Here is a 19,888-nt window from a genome sequence, read left to right as displayed (position 1 = left end):
GCAGGGAGCCCTTCCAGCTTCGGTCCGCAGAGGTCCTCTTGGGGACTCACACTCATGCCCACACTGGGCAGAAGGGAGACACCAGAGTCCTGTGGTTCCTTCTCCTCCATCACAGGCACATGTGCCCCTTCCCTCTCCTCTCACCATTCTGCTTCAGCTTAGGCTAAACCTACACAGAAGCAGCCTCATCTAAATCTCCCCAAAGCCCTGCGAGGCTGGCATTATCAGCCTCACTTTATTGGAAGGGAAATGGAGGCTCAGAGAGGTTAAATAACTTGTCCCTGATCACACAGATAGCAGATGGCGCAACCAGGTTACAAACTGTGCCCTATCTGACACCAAAGGCCAACTTGTCCCCACAATACAAGAGCTTCCATGAAAATAAAGTCTGGTAATAACAAGTTACATACGGGAAACTGAGGAGCCAAACATCCCTGACACTTGAGAAGCAGAAAGTGAAATATGATATTCCCCAGAGCCACTGGGGGCTGCTCCATTCCCAGGATAAATGTGAGGCTAAATGCAAAGCGGCACACTGGTTACCAAAAGTATTTGGGGCTTTCTAAATGTCAGCCGCAATGATCATGAATCACTCTTCTTAAAGCTTTTAATCCAAAGTAACCCCCCTTGTCCCCTGCCTCCTCTCCTGATTCATCAAGCCGCTTCTGCTGGCTGAATCACCCTCTGGAGTTATGGGTCTAAACATCCCCCTCACTCTCCCATCCCCTCACCCCACCCCCATTTACCCATCTCTGATCTAAAGGGAAAACTGTCATTCTCTTCTCTGGGGAGTTGCACCCTATGTGTCCTCAAGCCTGGTTGAAGGAGAGAGAAGACTTTAGGCGGGGAAGAATCTGGCCTAAGTAGCTGTGCAGCTGGAAAAAGTCAAGGTAACAGGCTGGGCCTCATCATAACCAGGGTTCCATATTCATCCCTTCATGTACAGACTCTATTTAGCATCCGGCATGTGTAGGCACTGGGTAGGATACTGGGGATACAGTGATAACAAAAGAGCCCCTGCCCCCACAGAGCTCATAATCTGGGGCGGGAGGCAGGCATCGTGTAACTTCACAAGAGCATAATTACTAGCTCATGAGTGTTGTGACGTACAAGGAGCTCTGAGTATGTATCATGGTAGGAAATGATTTAATCTTGGACAGAGGAGAGTAAGCACCAGGAAGTTTTCCCTGAGCTGAAAATGGGTAGAGAGCTGTTTTTCTTGCCTGACACCATTCATCCTCCTTATAACTATACCTAATTTTCCTCTGGGAAACCAATCACTCCTACTATCACTAAAAATTCTTTGGGTAGAACATTTAGCATGTGCCACTTCCTTGACCATGGAAATTAATTTAGAGATAGGCACATGAGCCAATCCAATATGGATGAGTTATTGATGAGTATTGATGTTATTGGCTGAACCTCTGATGAAGCCATACATGATGTCAGAACTATGCTGGGACTTTTTAGCTTTAATATAATAGCCAATGACTTCTGATTTTGTTTAAGTTTCTTTGGGTCCAGTTTTTGGTCTCTTGCAACCAAGTGTCCTATCTGGACTAGGAGGATGAGTCACAAGTAATGAGATAAGGGGTGTCTGGGTGGCTCAGTGGGTTAAGCATCTGCTTTCAGCATAGGTCATGATCCCAGGGCCCCTGACGGAGCCCCACATTGGGCTCTCGGCTCAGTGGAGAGTCTGCTTCTCCTTTTCCCCCCACTCTCTCTCTATCACTCTCTCTCTCTAATAAATAAATAAAACCATGAGAAAAAAGAAGTAATGAGATAAAAAAAAAAAATAGGAAGAAAAATTCCAGGCCGAGATAAGAGAAAGTAGAGTACAAAGGCTCTGAAGTGAGAGGAAGGAGCAGGGTATGTTCAGGAACCAAGTCCCTTCTAGGCTTCTGGCCACTGTGCTAAAGCTCTTTTATAATAATTTTCTTTTAAGGGACACCTGGGTGGCTCAGTGATTGAGCTTCTGCCTTCGGTTCAGGGCATGATCCCGGGGTTCTGGGATCGAGTCTCTCATCAGGCTTCCAGCAAGGAGCCTGCTTCTCCCTCTGCTTGTGTCTCTGCCTCTCTCACTGTGTCTCTCATGAATAAATAAACAAAATCTTTAAAAATAATAATAATTTTCTTTTAAGGCTTCACACCAGTGCTCCAGGATAGATGTGTTATCACTCCTATTTTATAAACAAGTAAGCTAAAGCCCACACAGGGAAGGTGACTTGCCTGCTGTCACACCTAGGCCTCTCTGACTCTGAAACCTACGCTGTCCATCTTCATCTTACATGCTTCTGTTCCATGTATGACGTTGGGTCCTTGGTGCATTCCCTCTGTCCCACTCCCAACCACGATGAGCTGGTTTCTAGCTTGGTGAGGCCAGTGGAGGTGTCAAAGAGATCAGAAGGCAGGAGGAAGGGCAAAGCCACTCTGGCTCTGGCCGCGCGAGTGGCAGTGACTGCAGCTGGGATGGTGGCGGGAGTAAATGGGGCGGGGACGGGGGACAGCAGCTCTAGCAGCTCCAAAATGAGGCGTGTGGCTCCTGGGACAGCTTCCTGGTCCCTGAGTAACACCCTTGTCATGTTTTTGTTCTTCCAGGCCTTCCAATACCTTTGTAACCAATTCCCTCCTTTAAAACTGCTCTGCCTCAAATATCTCCAGTGGTTTCCACTTGCCCGGCTGGCCACTGATTGACCCAGGCACTGACAGGAAGGACTCTTGGGACCTGCCTCTGTCGTTGGCGAGGGTATGGCTGCCAGCCGCTGCCAGGGTGGTCTGCTGGGGTCAATGAGTAACGGAGAAGGCGGTGGTGGGATCTGACCTCACTTCTGTCTGCCTTGATGGCTCTGCCCCACTGGGCCACAGCATTTCCCCCTTAGGGTTATGCCTGGGTGGAGACAGACAAACTTCAAGGGCCCAGGTGAGCTCTAGAGAATTCCATCTCAGACCTGCCATGGACATACAGTGTAGCAGAGGGAAAAGTCTGCACAGACAACCAGAGTTCGGGTTCTAGGCTGGAGATCACCCAGGTCAGATGCAACAGGTGTAATGAAATAGCGAGCCTGAATTCAGAGTCACGTTCCCCTCTTGACTACCACCGATTTCTGTGTGGTTTGACTTGTGGAAACCTGTCCTACTGCCAGGTCCCCACCTACAGGAGAAGCTGAGCCTTGGCAGACGTGGCCGGTTTCCTATGCAACAGCCCCTCAGCCCTCCTCACCACTTCCCTCTCCCCTTCACCAGCTGCAAGACCCTTCCCGGCCCCAGGCCCCAAGCCGGTGGTGGTTGGTCTCAGCCAATCCTGGGAACCCCCTTCCACCCCAGCGATTGGTTTAGTCTGGACACGTGCCAGAACCTGGTCAATGAGCTACCCAGAGGGGCACCTAGTAGTCTCCTGCCTCTGGAGTGGCTGGCTCAGAAGGCTGTCTGGAGCTGTTGCAGCCACCTGGCCAGCATGCCGGGAGGCTGCCAACACCTGAGGGCAGCAGGTGGAAAGACGGAGAGAGCCTGTGGCCTGTGTCCTTGCTGTCTCCAGTGCCATCACAGAGCCGCTGAGTTAACCAAGTCTGGACCCGCCTGAGGCTGCAGTCCTTGTTCCGTGGTGTAATTGCTTTTGCTAAGCTATTTTTAGGTGGGTCTTCTGTTTGCTGCAGCCAAATGCATTCTGCCTTACATGCTGGGCTCCCAGATGAATTTCCTTGTGTTTTTTTTTCTTTTCTTTTTTTTTTTAGGTCTAACATCCTGTGATTCGATGTCTTCTCTTTTCTTTTTTTTCTTTTATTTTTATTTATTTATTCATGATAAACACAGAGAGAGACAGACAGACAGACAGGCAGAGGGAGAAGCAGGCTCCATGCAGGGAGCCCAATGCGGGACTGGATCCTGGGTCTCCAGGATCATGCCCTGGGCCGAAGGCAGGCGCTGAACTGCTGAGCCACCCAGGGATCTCCTGTCTTCCTTTTCTTTCTTTCTTTCTTTCTTTCTTTCTTTCTTTCTTTCTTTCTTTCTTTCTTTCTTTCTTCTTTCTTTCTTTCTTTCTTTTTTTTAAGATTTTATTTATTTATTTTTGAGACACACACACACACAGAGGCAGAGACACAGGCAGAGGGAGAAGCAGGCTCCATGCAGGGAGCCCAATGTGGGACTCGATCCTTGGACCCTGGGATCACGCCCTGGGCCAAAGGCAGATGCTCAACCACTGAGCCAGCCAGGCATCCCCCTGTCTTCTCTTTTCAAAGAAGGAAACCACAACTTGGCAACAGGGGAGTTGTCCAAGGTCTCACCATTGGCATGTGCTGGTCAGGACCCCCAGTCCACTGCATTCTCTCCCACTCTGCCCCAAGCCTTTCATACAGTGATGAAGATCAGTGCCAACCAGTCCTTGTTTCTAAGAAATGATTCCATTTACCACTCACCTACAGCTTCTCTGAGCTAAAGGGGAGTATGGGATTGGATCAAGATGTGCCTAGATGATTGTCCACCCTGTTGCCTCCCCCTCTCCATGCATGTCTGGGGACCCAGTGGAATACCGGAGTCTGACTCTTCCCTAGCACATAATTAGCAGGCTTGGCAGTGATGGTTGTGCCAGTTTCTGTGGGCCACCCAATCACCACGCTGCCAGCTGCAGCTAACCCAGAAGATCAGAAAGAATGAGTTCCAGAAGGCTCCTCTTCCTTCTGAAGTGTGAAAGCTTGCCAGTGCCCATATGAAGGCAACAAAGAACGCAGTGAATCCTGATTTCTGACCTACCTTCAGTAGGAGACCAGACTTGTGTAAATTCAGTGGTCTCCTGGCCCACGGAGGCAACTTCAGAGAGTCTCCTGGTTGCTGGCCAGCCGAGGGGCAGAGCCTGGGAATCTCTGCTGGAGTTAACCCTTGGCCAAAGTTAAGCAGGGGATGACAGGAGAAAAGCAAGGAGAAGGATTCTTGCCATCCACAAAGCTGGTTAGAGAAGCAGGGAGAACCAGAGTCATGTCATTACAGCAAAGCATTTTTCTTTGTATTTTTTAACTAACCATGGCTATCTAGGCATATAAAAACTAGACTTTCTTTTCCCTCATGGTGCTTATTCTGGAACCCTGGAAGACTGGGTCAGATTTGGGAAGTGCAGAGGGAGAGTCACAGAAGGTGCCTACAGCCCAGGAGCCTTTTTCCTCTCCCCTAAATCAGGCTGATGATCTAGGCTTCCTTTCTGGTATCAGATAAGGGCTTTGGTTGCAAGTCACAGAGTCCAACTCTGGCTACCTTAAGCGAAAAAAGAACTTTTGAGAAGGAATAGTGGATGCTTTGGGCTACAGGCAGTCTACTAACGTTAGGGCTTGTCATCTCACATAATAAGAAGTCAGGCTATAGGTGATTTGAGCACTGGTCCAACAGCCTGGTGAGGTCCTCATGGTACCAGTTTCCAAGATGGCCCCAAGGATCCCCACCTTCTGACCTTCACAGCCTCCGTAGTCCTTCCAACATTAAATAGGGTTGGCCTGGGTAACCACTAAGATACTGCAGAAATGACAGCAGGGGTCTTCCAGGCTAGGTCATCCAAGTCATTGTGACTTCCACCTTGTCCCTGCTCTCAGATCACTCACTCTGGGGGAAGCCAGCTGCCATGTGGTGAAAGCACTCAAGCAGCTCTAGGGAGAGGTCTGTGTAAAGAGGTGCTGAGGCCTCCTGCCAAAGCCTTGTGAATGAGCTATATTAGGTACGGACCCTCCAGCCCCCATCAGGCCTTCAAAGGGGAGCCACCCTGACCACAGCTTAACTGAGACCTTGAGGGAGAACCTGGCCAGAACACCAGCTTAGTCACACCAAAATAGATGTTGGACTGAGTGTTTGTGCCCTCCCTCACAACATCTATGAAGTAGGTTTCATGATTCCCCCAAGCTACACGAAAGGAAACTGAGGCACAGACAGGACATGGCTAAGGTGAGATACAACAAAGCCCTCTCTTCAAGAATTAGTCTGGGAAAGCTTGCCTAGCTCTGCTCACCTGTATGCACCTCAGAGATTCCCTGTTCTATGCCACCTGCTAGAAGCTTCCAAGTCACTCAAGAGTGGGCCCGAGGGGAAATTCTGACACCACCCCACCCCACCCCGGCTCACTAAATCTGCATCTGCACAGAACCCTGCTTGTGCCCTCATCCCCTGCCTGGCAACCCACTCTCAAGTCTCATCAACAAACCCAGACAGTTCCTGGGCTGCGCAGGTGCACCTGAAGGCCGTATTTCCAGGAACAGTGATGCTTTGTTGGAAACAAAGGCACCCGGGGCATGATGCAACAGCCCCCGGGGGACTGTCCCCTTCCCCAGGCAGCCCCGGAGAAGTCCCCATAGCAGCAAGTCCCATGCACAGCTATTGCCAGCAACACCATCTGCGGCCGGGTTTCTCCTGGGGCTTTAGGCTTATGCAACTTTTCCTCAGATTTAATATCCTTTCTCTTTCTGGTCTCTATGTTCATTATTATTTCTGGATCTGAATGGATTTTGCGCCGCTCACACAGCTAAACAACTGGGGAGGTGGGGGGCAGAGCAGGACGTGGGGCAGGCAGCCACCATTCCTTTAAAAACTCTTGGCTTTCAAATTGCTTTCTAGGAAGGGAATCACTTTATCAAGGGAAACAAAAGCAGGAACCGCTGAAGCCTTTGGTGGGGGAGGCAGAAACCCCACCAGACTCCCGGGGAGCAACCCCTGAGGCATCTCTGCGGAGGACTTTGCACATTTTCAGGTGGAACCCACCTCGCCACCACCCTACCACCCTCCCTCCCGTGCCTGGCAGCACACCAGAGCTGATTTCCAGCACCCTGGCATCCATCAAAGCTCTTGACCGATTTCTATACCATCCAGATTAGGTGTAGCTACAAGTGGCAGAAAACCCTACATAACAGAAGTTTGAACAAGATGGGCATTTCTTTTTCTCTCCAGTAAATGAAGCTCTGAGGGAATAACCAGCGATCCAGACTCAGGTGATTCAGACTCAGGACAGTTTGAGTCACCTGGAGTCAAGGTGTCAGCACCGTCCAGTCCTATGTGATCCCCCTCCTCCCTTCTCCCTTCTCCTTCTCCTTCCCTCCTCAGACACGCCACATACCGGAGATACCATTGATTAGCAAAATGGGCACAGTTCCTGCATCCAAGAGCTTACAGTCTAGCTGAGGGGCCAGAAAATTAAACAATCCTGTACAACAGGTATGGAAAGGACCAAGACAGGAAATCAAGGAGCTATGGGAGGCCTGGAACAGATTCCTAGTCCAGACTCGAGGATTCAGAGGGCTTCCTAGAGCTGGGTCCTGAGGGATGAGTAGGAGTTGGGTCCCAAGAGATAAGTAGAATGAGCCAAGCGAGAGGAGGGCATGTTTGACTATATGGAGCAGCCTGTAGAAGAGCCACAGGCAGGAGAGAAGGTGACTCCTTCATGGGCCTGGAAGCAGCTCAGTGGGGTTGGAGCTGGGTGAGGGGAGGGGATTGTGCTGGGGAGTGGCTAGAGATGAAATGAGGGGTATCATCAGGGGCCAAATTGGAACCATCCTCATGAGCTGTGATGAGGAGCTTGCATTTGCATAAAAGTACTAACTGGGTCATCTGCTTCTTAACCACTCAAATGCCCTTCCCCAGCCAGGCTGTCGTCCGGAGTGGTGTTGGGTGGGTCCCACCATCAATCTCCCTGGTGTGCAGCAGCTGAGAAAGACGAGGCTATAGCTGGGCCCCTGGGAAGGTGTCCTGCCTGGTCATACCAGAGTTGAAAATGAGCCAGTCTGCTCACTGCTACGTTGTGAGGCAACAGGCCACTCGGTAAAAGGATGTCCCAGCCCATGCCACATGCCCACCATCGGGTACACACCTCCTCCCCCAGCTTCCAGAACTAGGTTCCTGCTTCCCTACCTCCCTCTGGCCGGGAAATGCTCTGATGGCCCATTCAAGCAGGACCTCAGGATAAAGGACTTGGGCGGCCTCCACCAGGGGAACACAAGTGGTGGACACCCACTCCTGGATGGAGGATGCATATCACTCCAGACCTGGTGACATGGAGCGTCCTGTGCTGGTGGTGGCTGTTTGCTTGCTGGCAGGCCTGGGAGGGAGCTGTGTGGTTTAGGGCCTGCCTGAGCCATCGCAAAGCTGTCGTGGTTTGGCATATTTCTTTATTTTCTCTAATTCAATTGAAATCTGACTCCAGGCGCCGCTCAGTGATCAGTGATAGTGATCCCACTGAGCTAGCAAGAAATTCAATCTCGGGCATATCACTGGGCTTCCCTCCCTCAACCTCAGTGTTTGGTCAAGGTCCCAAAGCCTGGACAATCCAGCCTCCCAGCCCTCATGCCCCTCAGGCTCTGGGGCTCGGCTGGTTAGGAGGGTGTAGGAATTGTGGGGGAGAGGTGTGAGCCCTGTGTCTCCTGTCCACCGTCCCTGAGTGTACCCGGCAGCCACTCCCTCCAAGGCCTTGTCACCTCCTGGACACTGCCTAGTGGACACTGCCTAGCAGAGACACAGAGCCTGTCCCCACCCTTGCCTCTTGTGTTACACGCTGCCCTCTTCCCTTCTCCGTGAAAACCTCTCCCTCTCCTTCCTGGCTCTTCTCAAAGGCCCACCCTTTCTTCCTTTTTCCGGAACATGTCCCAGAGTCTCCATAAAGAGTCAAGGTTATTGCAAAAGGCTAAAACAGCCACTGACTTCCAGAAGCTCCAGTGCTCTGGCCACTAAAATACTCAAGGCAAGGAATATTCAAAGGACTGGATCCCTGCTCGGAAGAGCCAGAGGGAAGAGAAATACAAAGCCAGTGAGCAAGATTAAATATCTCAGTCATCGTGATGAAGAATATAGTTCTTGATGTAATGGGCACTGGGGTTGTCCATCTCCCTCACTGCCGGGCTCCCTCACCTGCTGGCTTTATCTGGCTCAAGCTCCCCTCACCCAACATCTCCCTGGGAATGGATCCCCCCCGCCCCGAGATGCTGCTGTAAGAGAGACAAACTCAGAATCTTAGTGACTCACGACCACTGAGATTCATCTTCCACTCACAGCATAAGTCGGCTTGGGGGTTGCTCTGTTCCATGTGTCTTCTCCATCCTCGGGTCCAGGCTGGAAGCAACGCCCCCCTGTGACTCCTGCCGTTCTCTAGGGAGGCCGGCTGGTTCAGCGGTTCAGAGCATGGCCTTGCACTCAGGCCCAGGAGGAAATCCCCGCGTCATCAGACTTAGTGCTTACAACACCTGTGTGAGTTAAGAAGCACTATTGCTCTCATTTTACCAATGAGAAATATGAAGCTCAGAGAGGTCAATTATCTTGCCCAAGGTCACACAGGGATGTGAAGAACTAGAACTAGAACTCGAGCATGGATCTGTCTGGCTCCAGAGCCCATACTCTTCCTTTGCTCTGTCATTCTCACCCTACAAAGGAGACTCACGCTCTGCCAGTTAACTGTGGTGGGCTGAGCACAGGCTTGCAGTACTCTTTTCTCTCCAAACCCCATGGAAAAGAGAGTAGAGAAATAAAATATTTATCAAACAAAAAGGACAAAGAGAATGAGAACAGCAACAATAGAGATGAGAGATGTTAACAAAGGTTTGGAAGATAAGAAGCAAGAGGGGCACCTGGGTGGCTCAGTTGTTTAAGGGTCTGCCTTTGGCTCAGGTCATGATCCCGGGGTCCTGGGATCAAGTCCTGTGTCGGGCTTCCTGCTCCTTGGGGAGCCTGCTTCTCCCTTTGCCTCTCTCTCTCTTTCTCTCTCTCTCTCTGTCTCTCATGAATAAATAAATGAAATCTTAATTTAAAAAAGAGAGAGAGAGAGAGAAATAGAGGAGGAAGACAGCCAATGCCAAGAAAGCTCAACACTGAGGAATCAGAAGAATTGGTTACTGCACAAGATGGGGTGGAGGTGGCTCCAAGACAGGAGGCTGGCTAGGTTGAAGGCCTGGAGTTAGCACCCCCTCCCCTGCCAGGTGACTGCCCCCCTCCCCATTCCAGGAAAGAGCCCTTTATTCTGAGATTGAATCAGAGAAATAGGCAGGTGGAGGGGAAGAGGCACTGGTTTTTTTATTTTTATTGTTTTTGTTTGTTTTGCGTTTATTTTATGCAGAACTTACTCCCAGACCATAAGTTTTTGTCTTTTCAGTTTCTTCTGGGATATCTTTTCCTGCTATGCAACCTCCTCTTCTGGTTTAGGAACAACCTGCTCTCTTTCAGTGAGGATCATCTCGATGCAGCAGGGAGAGCTCACGTAAGGGTGAATCTGACCTGGAGCCCTGTGAGTTCTATGCTGCATCTTGGGGCTTTGGTCACCTGGATGTGCTCAATGTGCAGAGGCTCTCCACCTAAACCCTTCCATTCAGCATTACTCTGCATTTTTAAAAAAAGATTTTATTTATTTATTCATGAGAGACAGAGAGAGAGAGAGAGAGAGAGAGAGAGAGAGAGAGAGGCAGAGACACAGGCAGAGGGAGAAGCAGGCTCCATGCAGGGAGCCCGACGTGGGACTCAATCCCAGGACCCCAGGATCACACCCTCGGCTGAAGGTGGCGCTAAACCACTGGGCCACCAGGGCTGCCCTTACTCTGCATTTTTAAGCACGTGCAGTAAGATTCAGCGCTCTTGTGGGGCCACCCACCCGGTGTCCAGCCCTGCTGTTTGGCCTGGCCACACCTGCCAGCTCCACCTCTGTAGCGACAGAATGGCACGCACTGCTTCTGCCAAGTGACAGCCTTCAGATACTCGATGGTTTTTTGGATATGCATACCCTTGATGGCCTGGGCAGTTTCGGGTGTGTCTTGACATGAACACAAAGATATGAACCTCCTGATTTGCATGATTGTGTAGGGTTTTCTGGGTGTCAAGCAAATAGCGAACCATTTTCAGAGGTCACCTTGGGCTGCCTAGGGAAAGAGCAAGGCACTGTATTTGGACAGAGGGATTCAGTGTAAGTTTATAACTGAAGGCTGAGAACCACCTCTTCCCACTTTGTGTTGTTCTATTCCCAGTATTCTCCCCACCCTGGACCATTCCTGGACCTGGACCTCCCTGCCCTGGACCTGGAAACTAGACCATTGCTCTCTAGAGAAACATAATATCTCCCCTACCCCCCCAAAAAGAGATCTCTAAGTACTGTTGTTTGGTCATTGGGCATTCCCAAATGTGTGATCCTGGCTCAGTCACCCCACAGTCAGACCCATGCCTCATCCCTCGAAGCCCCCAGTATTCAAACAACTTTTCAGAGCCTCTTTGTTATGAATGAAGGAAAAACAAAGGATCACTCGATATCTGAGGAAAGCACCCAATATGGAAGACAGAAGTAAAAAGAAAAAAACAAAACATAGCAAAAAAGAGTGGAAGGCCCAGAGACAAGGCAGATGGGCAGAGAAAAATGATGCCTGAAAACCATTAATGTCCTTACTGGCAGGGGCAACAATATTGCATCCCAGAAACAGAAAGATGTTAAAGACGAAGACAATCTCATCATAAGGAAAAAGCTTTTTAAATTTAAATTATGATGGAGAGAAAAAAATTGATAGAGCAGTTGGAAGATAAGCTTATGGGACAATTTCCAGAAGGGAACAAAACCACAAGGAAGAAAGGTGAGAAAAGTAGAAGGTAAATTCAGAAGGTCCAACATTTGAATAATAGGTCCAGAAAGAGAAGAGAGGAAGTGACCCAAGAAATTAATTAAAACTTCCCAGAGCTCCATGACATGGAATTGCAGATCCAGAGTCCCACCTAGAGCACCTGGGTGGCTCAGTGGTTGAACATTTGCTTTGGCTCAGGTCGTGATCCTGGAGTTCTGGGATCGAGTCCCATGTCAGGATCCCTACAGGGAGCTGCTTCTCCCTCTGCCTATGTCTCTGCCTCTCTCTGTGTGTCTTTCGTGAGTAAATAAATAAAATCTTTTTTAAAAGTCCCACATAATTCCCAGCACAATGAATGAAAAAGAAATCCATTATGATATTAGAACACCAAGGATGAAGAAATTATCTAAAAGCTTCCAGAAAGGAAAAAACAGTCCATGCACAAGTGGCCAAGAATCAGAATGAATGGCATCAGATTTCTCAGTACCAACGCTGAAAGCTAGAACACAGATGCATAGTCTTCAAAACGGTAAAAGAAAATGATTTCCAAAAGTAAATTCTATTCCCTGACAAACTAGCAACCCAGGGTAATGATAGAATAGAGACATTTTCAGATATGCAATGCTTTGGGAAAATTTTATCTCCTCCAAAGGGAGTAAACCAAGAAAAAGAAAGATAGGGAATCCAAAAGTAGGGGATCCAGGCAGGCAAACAGTGCAGGAAAGCTCTGGGAGCAGCCAAGCAACAGGTTGGAGGGGGAGGGGAGGGGAGGAGCGGGGAGGGGGCCTCTAGGAGGAACATCTCCAGGAAAAATGTGAATCAGACATGGGGTCTGAGCGTTTGAACCCACAGAAACTAGGTTTAGGATTTTTTTTTTAAGATTTTATTTTTATTTATTCATGAGAGACACACAGAGAGGAGAGAGAGAGAGAGGCAGAGACACAGGCAGAGGGAGAAGCAGGCTCCATGCAGGGAGCCTGACATGGAACTCAATCCCGGGACTCCAGGATCACACTCTGGACTGAAGGCGGAGCTAAACCGCTGAGTCACCTGGGCTGCCCTAGGATTTTTTTTAGAAAAGAATAATATTCTTTAAACATTTGGGGAAAGGGGTGCCTGGGTGGCTCAATGGTTAAGCATCTGCCTTCAGCTCAGGTCATGATCTCAGGGTCCTGGGATTGAGTCCCATGTTGGGCTCCATGCTCAGGAGGGAGCCTGCTTCTCCCTCCCCCCTTCTCCCCTGCTCATGCTCTCTCTCTCTGTGTGTGTCTCTCAGCTGATGAATAAATAAAATATATATATTTTTAATTTTCAAAAAATTAAATCATGGAAGGGGAGGTGGGCAGGGGGTGAGGGTGACTGGGTGATGGGCACTGAGGGGGGCACTTGATGGGATGAGCACTGGGTGTTATTCTATATGTTGGCAAATGGAACACCAATAAAAAACAAATTTATAAATTAAAAAAATTAAATCATGTGTATGTAGAAAGCTGATTTGAATGGAAGGAAAAAGGAAGTAAGTGAAGGTGGGAGGCAGTGAATCAGGGAAACTTCCCCCCACCCCTCGCCCAGCCATTCCAGCCCTGTTGGGGGCAATGACCCTTTCTGACATCTGATGCAATGGGAAAATGAGCAGTGCTAAAGAGAGGAGTCCCATTCTGGGGAGGACACCTTCCTGTGGTGGCACAGGTGATAGGACCAGGATTATTTTGTTTTCAGGTCCTACCTTCCCTTTGAGCCCCTGTTCTCCTTGAAAGAAGGAGGCCCCCAGCAGCAGCAACACCCAATCCCTCCTGGGGTTCCGCTTTCTGCAGCCTTGGATCCCAGGATCCAGGCTGTGCTGGGGTCCTTCCCCTTCGAGCTGAGCCAGCTGCCTAGGTTACTCACTGCCCCTGGGAAAGGCTGAGAAGGAGCAGCAAAGGCATCCACCCCACCTGGTGGAGGAAGGCAGATTGCAGGCTGAAGTGTCTGGACTTTGGCCACCACTTCCCTGTTGGGAAGCATCACTACTTGCTACTTGGTGAATGTAGGACAGTCCTCAATTTTATCTTCCTCTTACTTCAACTGCTCCGTGACTAGGCACCTTTGATTCCTACCCTGGAGCTATTCCAGTTGTTCCCTGCTGTGTCATAAGCCATCCCAGACCTAGTTGCATCAACTAGGTTTGTTGATGCCACCATCTGTTATGGTCTAGGAGTCAGTGTGCCGGGGATTTGGATGGGGTACTGTAGGGCTGGCTTGTCTCTGTCCCACGACGTCTGAAGCCTCAGCGGGGAAGGCTCACGTGGCTAGGGGCTAGAACCAGCTGGAGGCTTCTCCACGCCTATCTAGCATTTTGGTTGGGATGACAAGAATGTGCCACCTCTCCACATGGCTCATGCTTCCTCAGAATAGTGGGACCTATGGTGGTAGATCAGAGTGTCAAGAGCAAGTATCCCAGTGAACAAGGCCAAACTGCCTGGCCTTTTATGACCTAGTACCACAGACTTGGATGGCTGTGTCCTCCCGAAGTTCATGTATTGAGATATTAATCCCCAGTGGGGTGGTATTTAGTTGTGGAGCCTTTGAGAAGTAATTAGGCTTAAAGATTTTATCTATTCAATTTGAGAGAGAGAGAATGAGTCGGGGGGAGAGGCAGAAAGAGAGAGTCCCAAGCAGACTCTGCTGAGACTGAGCCAGACACAGGGCTGGATCTCATAACATTGAGATCAAGACCTGAGCTGAAATCAGATGCTCAATGGCGGAGCCACCCAGGCACCTTTGGGAGGTGATTAGGGTTAGATGAGGTCGTGAGAGTGGGGCCCTCATGATGATATTGGTGCCCTTATAAGAAGACAAAGAGACCAGAGCTTTTTCTCTCCCTGTCGTGGGAGGACACAGCCAGAAGGCAGCCATCTGCAAAGACACCAAAGTCCTTGCCTTGGACTTAGCAGCTCTGGAACTGTGATAAATAAACATTTGTCATTTAAGCCAGTCTGTGGTGTTTTGTGATAGCAGCCCCAGTTGACTGGGACACCTGGACTCAGAAGGCCCATAGCACCATTTCACCAGACTCTATTGGTCTGAGTGGTCATGAGCCTACCTGAGAAAGGAGGACACACGCTGGCCTCTGGATGGGAGCAGCGTGACAGAATGTGGAGCCGTCTTGTAAGACTCCTGCAGACACTCAATACTATTAGAATCAGAAAGATTTACTTAACGTACTTTATACATATAACTGTTCACTAAGTAGATGAATGAGGAAGCCAATGTATCATGATGGTTAAGAGTCTAAGATTAAGGGGCTCCTGGATAGCTCAGTCGGTTGAGCCTCTGACTCTCAATTTCAGCTCAGGTCACAATCTCAGGGTTGTGAGATTGAGCCCCCTACTGGGCTCCACACTCAGTGGGGACTCTGCTTGGGATTCTCTCTCTCTCCCTCTCCCTCTGCCCCGCCCTGCCCTGTCTGCAAGTGCGCACACACATACTCTCTCTCTCTCTCAAAAAAAAAAAAGAGTATAAAATTAAAATCAAACAGAACCAGGCTCAAACCCTCGTTCAGCCACTGAGCTGTGTGTCCTGGAACAAGACACCTCACCTCTCCACATCTCAGTTTCCTTGCTGTCAAAATGAGAATAATAATACTTACCTTATAGGGCTTGGGTATGGGTTTTTGTTTTTGTTTTTCCTTGAGGATTACACAGGACAGCATATGTGAAGAATTTGTGCCACAGTAGGCATTCAGAAAATGGTAGTCTCTTTTTCCAAAGTTATTTCTGAAGATAAATTTCCCTTATTTCTCTTACCTCAGACTTAACTTAGGTATATTACCACAGCACATTTTTACAGATAGATGGAAAGAATAGCTGCCTTTCAGGGGACAACACCCACATTCTTTGGGGGGAACGGCTCATCCCCCCGCTGCCAACCAATGCGTCTAAATGGAAGATGCCATCTTCTGCCTCCCGGTCACAGTGATTGCTCAAGGAGTTGACAAAAGAGCCAGACTGGAGTAATCACATCCCACCTTCCATCTTCATGACTGGTCTGGAGAAGGGCACTGACCCCAGAGGATCAATCATACCCTTGGAGATGTGCCCCTTTATTGTCAACTAGCGTTAGGGAAGCAAGCTGCCATGTGAATCCATGACTTTCTGACAGCCACCATCCCAGCCTTAGGGAGAAACCAATCCAGCAGAAAGAGGTCACCATGCAGCAAGACACAAACTCAATGAGAAGCAGGGATGAGAGGTAAACCGAGAGTGCTGGTGGCAGGAAGTCCCAGGGCCCAGTGCCCACACCTGTCTGCCTGCACCTTTCTGGTGAAAGAGCCCATTCCTTCTATTGGTTTTCTGTCACTTGCAACCACAAGAATTCTGGGTCATATACAACTCTGATTCATATTTTTTTATTAGAAAGATAAATTGTTCATAAACCTCCGTACTTCACTGATACAAGGAAACAATGTCATGACTCTGACACACCTTACAATCGATAAGAGCATAGAGAGCTTACAGGATGGTACTGTCATCTGTTGAAAAAAAAATCTGTGTATAAGTAGGCTCCTGTAGTTCAAATCCATGTTGTGCAAGGGTCAACTTTGATATATAAATATATATATCTTGGGACGCCTGGGTGACTCAGGGGTTGAGCATCTGCCTTTGGCTCAGGGTGTGATCCTGCGGTCCTGGGATCAAGTCCTACATTGGGCTCCCTGCAGGGAGTCTGCTTCTCCCTCTACCTCTGTCTCTGCCTCTCTCTCTGTGTGTCTTTCATGAGTAAATAAAATCTTAAATATATATATGTGTGTGTGTGTCTCAAGTCACTATATTGTATACCGTAAACTTATACAATATTATATGTCAATTATATCTCAATAAAACTGGGGGAAAATTGCAAAGTAATTTTGATACATTAAAAAAAGGCAAGAGGTGCCCGCCACCTTGAGCTTCCTGAACACTCTTTACAGCTCCAGTAGCTGAACATAATTCAGTGAGCAAGGAAACTCTTGCCCTTTTCAGGCTTTCTCACCTCTGGGCTCTGTCCTAACAGGATGACCCTGGGCCCAACCTGCAGCTTGGCCACCCTGCACTCAGGGCTGCTGTCCAGAACAGCACTGTCCCCTCTCTCCGCCCCCCCACCCCATCCCAGGCTCAGACAAAGAAGATTTGAGGAGATTAGACAGGCGTGCCCTCAGGGCACTGCCCAGAAAAGATCCCTTGAAAGCCCTGAGCTTTGATACAGTTCATTTCTCCTCTAATAGAGGCGTTGGCTTTGGGAGGAAAAAAAGTTTGGTTAGAATATAAACAACCAATGTCTCTAAAAGTAGAAAAGAATCTTATTCAGAAGCTAAGCTTCAGAAGATAAAAGCAATCTTTAGTTTATAAAGTGAGTTTCCCATCCCATCCCTAAGTGACTTTTCTCTTTTTAATGGAAAGAAAAACAGAAAGGGTTTCCTTGGGGAAAACTGTGTCCTTGGTCAGCTGGAGCCCAAAGGCAGGAGCAGCCTCCTGTTAGAGCCCCTGGCTCACTCAGCTCGCTTCCGGGGCTCAGGGCAGGCAGTAGGGGCCCCCACCACGTGTTTCCTGACACCCAGCAGAGTTTTTGACATTCTGTGTGCAGTCCGGGGAGCAGCTGTGACCTGTGCCTGTTCCCTGTCTCACTTCCAGGTGAGACACCTGTGCCACCTTGAAAAGATATGGAAAGCGTCTGTCCCAAAAGAAGGCAGAGAGCAACATAAGCCTGCAGAAGGAGGTGGGATCTGTTCCGCAGTCTTTATGGGATGACCTCTGCCTTTTTCTTTTTTATGCTGTGAATATAATTTGTAATGCGTGGCATGTGAAGGGTGTTGGGGAGCTGGCTGGAGACGGGAAGAATGTCCTTCTAGCTCCATCATGCTGTTCTCCAAGAGGAGGGGATCAAGATCCATCTGGGCAGAGGCTGCATTTCAGCTGGAGCCACATTTACTGGTGGGCCAGGCCGTGAAACTCGGACAGGTTCCATGAGGCTCATCAGCCTCTTTCCTGTTTCTGTGGGCCTGAGATGTGTTGATGCGACCCTATCTTGCTCCTTCCCTCCTTCTTTCTCTGGCTGGTGCTTTCTTGCCCTGAAGCTGTGAAAATTAACAGAGGGAGACCTCAGGAGAACAACGGAGTCAGGGGGTGGGCAGGGGGAGCTCTCATGCAAATCCAACAGCAAGAGATACCTTGCTCACCTTGCACCCGGTTACTACTTTGTTGCTGCCCCAGCAGGAGGAAGAAGGGCTCTCCTCATCCCCCAGCCACAGCTCAGTCAATGACAAGCCTCCATACATCCACATCCCAGTCTACACTGATGGACTTTGGTGTTTCAGCAGCCTTTCCTCTATAAAAGAACCTACTACCTCTCCTTTGTTCTTGCTAGTCCCGGATTGCAATTCTCTGCTCCTCTCAAATAAACCCATCTTCTGCTGGTAAAATAACTGGTGGTTTTAGTTATAAGGTTGACAAAGCTAATTTGGAAAATTTTGCAGCTTGGCCATGTGGCTCTCTCTCCAGTTCCCTCTCACGTATATTAGGACTCTCCTTCTTCTAAGTCTTGGTGGCAGGTGGGTGGTACATTCCAGATTTGGACTTTGTTGGAGGGAGCAGTCCTATTTAGGGCTCCAGTGGAATGCACCGGCTCCAAATTGCCAAAGAATCAGGAATGCCGGGGATGATAGGCACCTGGCTAATAATATCTTGTTTCCCATTCGTTCATCAGGAACCCCGTGGGGAAGAGGCAAACTTGCTCTTTCTTCCCGCCTGCTTTGTTCTTCTTGTCCATTGGTAGGGTGTGTGTAATGAAGACACCAGGTAATGATGTAAACAAGAGAAACATCATTCTTGGGCCACAGGGGGTCTGCACTGTCATGGCAGCCCCGCTCTACAAGGACACCAGAGGCCCATATGCTTTCTAACCTGTGGCTGCCCCATCTTTAAGGATTGGAATTCGTCTCCATCTAAGTGGGCTCATCTTCCCATCTGTATTCCAAATGCTGTGGAGCAAAACTGAAACACTGGGGACGTGGAAGATGAGCCCCTTCATCTAAGGCAGGGGTCAGCCAACTATAGACTTTGGGCTGACCAACTCTTTGTAAGTCCAGTTTGATCCAAGCATAGCCACTCTCATTTGCTCATTGCCTAATGGCTGCTTTCAAACTACAAGGACAGAGTTGAGTAGTTGCAAGAGAGATACTATGGACCACAAAACCTAAAATATTTACTCTTTGGCCCTTTCAGAAAAAGTCTTCTGACCCTTTTTCTGACACACGATCCAGAGGCTGCTTATTTGACTCACATGCAGTTGACTAGATCCTAGTCCTGTGGCCACACCTAGTTGCAAGCGAAGCTGAGAAATGTAGTCTTTATGCTAGCTGTCCATTTGCCCAGCTAGACCTTCAGTGATTTCTAAAGGAAAAAGTGGGGAGAACTATGGGAGGACCACCAGCTATATTGCATATGCTGGGTCATGTGTCCTTTGGTCAGATATTGGTGCCTCTTATTTTAATATTCTGAGCTTATAAACCGGATTCCTGCTACTCATTCATGTTTGTGTTTGTTTCTTTTGTTATCTGTCTCCCTTTCTCATTGGGACATCTCCTGCGGCAGAACCAGAGTTCCATTTAAGAGCCGACTTTCCTCTCAGAATCTTCTTCCAGAACGCCTTTATCTCCATGTGTGGACTGAGTGCCTGGCCGTGCCAGCCCCCACTTCACTTCACATCACAAAGTCTCTGCTGCCATGGTTCCTCCCACTTCACCATTCCACATCTTTGTCAGAACTTGGTCCAAAGCAGCAATTTCTGGGGCACCTGGCTGGCTCAGTCAGCAGAGCCCACAACTCTTGATCTGGGTTATAAGTTCAAGCCTCATATTGGGTGCAGAGATCACTTAAAAATAAAAATCTTGGGACTCCTGGGTGGCTCAGTGGTTGAGCATCTGCCTTTGGCTCAGGGTGTGATCCTGGGGTCCTGGGATCAAGTCCTGCATCGGGCTCCCTGCAGTGAGCCTAATTCTCCCTCTGCCTATGTCTCTGCCTCTCTTTGTGTGTCTCTCGTGAATAAATAAAAATTTAAAATAAATAAAAATAAAAACCTTAAAAAAAAGCAACAATACCCTTTACCTCTGGGGATGGAAATCATCCTCCAGGCAAGTTATAAACTTATGTACCCTTGATGGTAGGCAAGTAGGAGTCCTAACAGATGTCCCAAGAGATCAGATCCCACCCACCCCATTCCTAGCCTATCTCTGGTCCCATCTGTGCTCTGGGACAGGACTTTCTCCTCTTCTCTCCCTCCTGACATTTCACCCTCAACACACAAAAGCCCTCAGCTTGGAGTGTTTC

This window comes from Canis lupus, chromosome 2, assembly GCF_048164855.1.
Source record: "Canis lupus baileyi chromosome 2, mCanLup2.hap1, whole genome shotgun sequence".
NCBI classification, from domain to species: Eukaryota; Metazoa; Chordata; class Mammalia; order Carnivora; family Canidae; genus Canis; species Canis lupus.
This window is presented reverse-complemented; position numbering follows the sequence as displayed.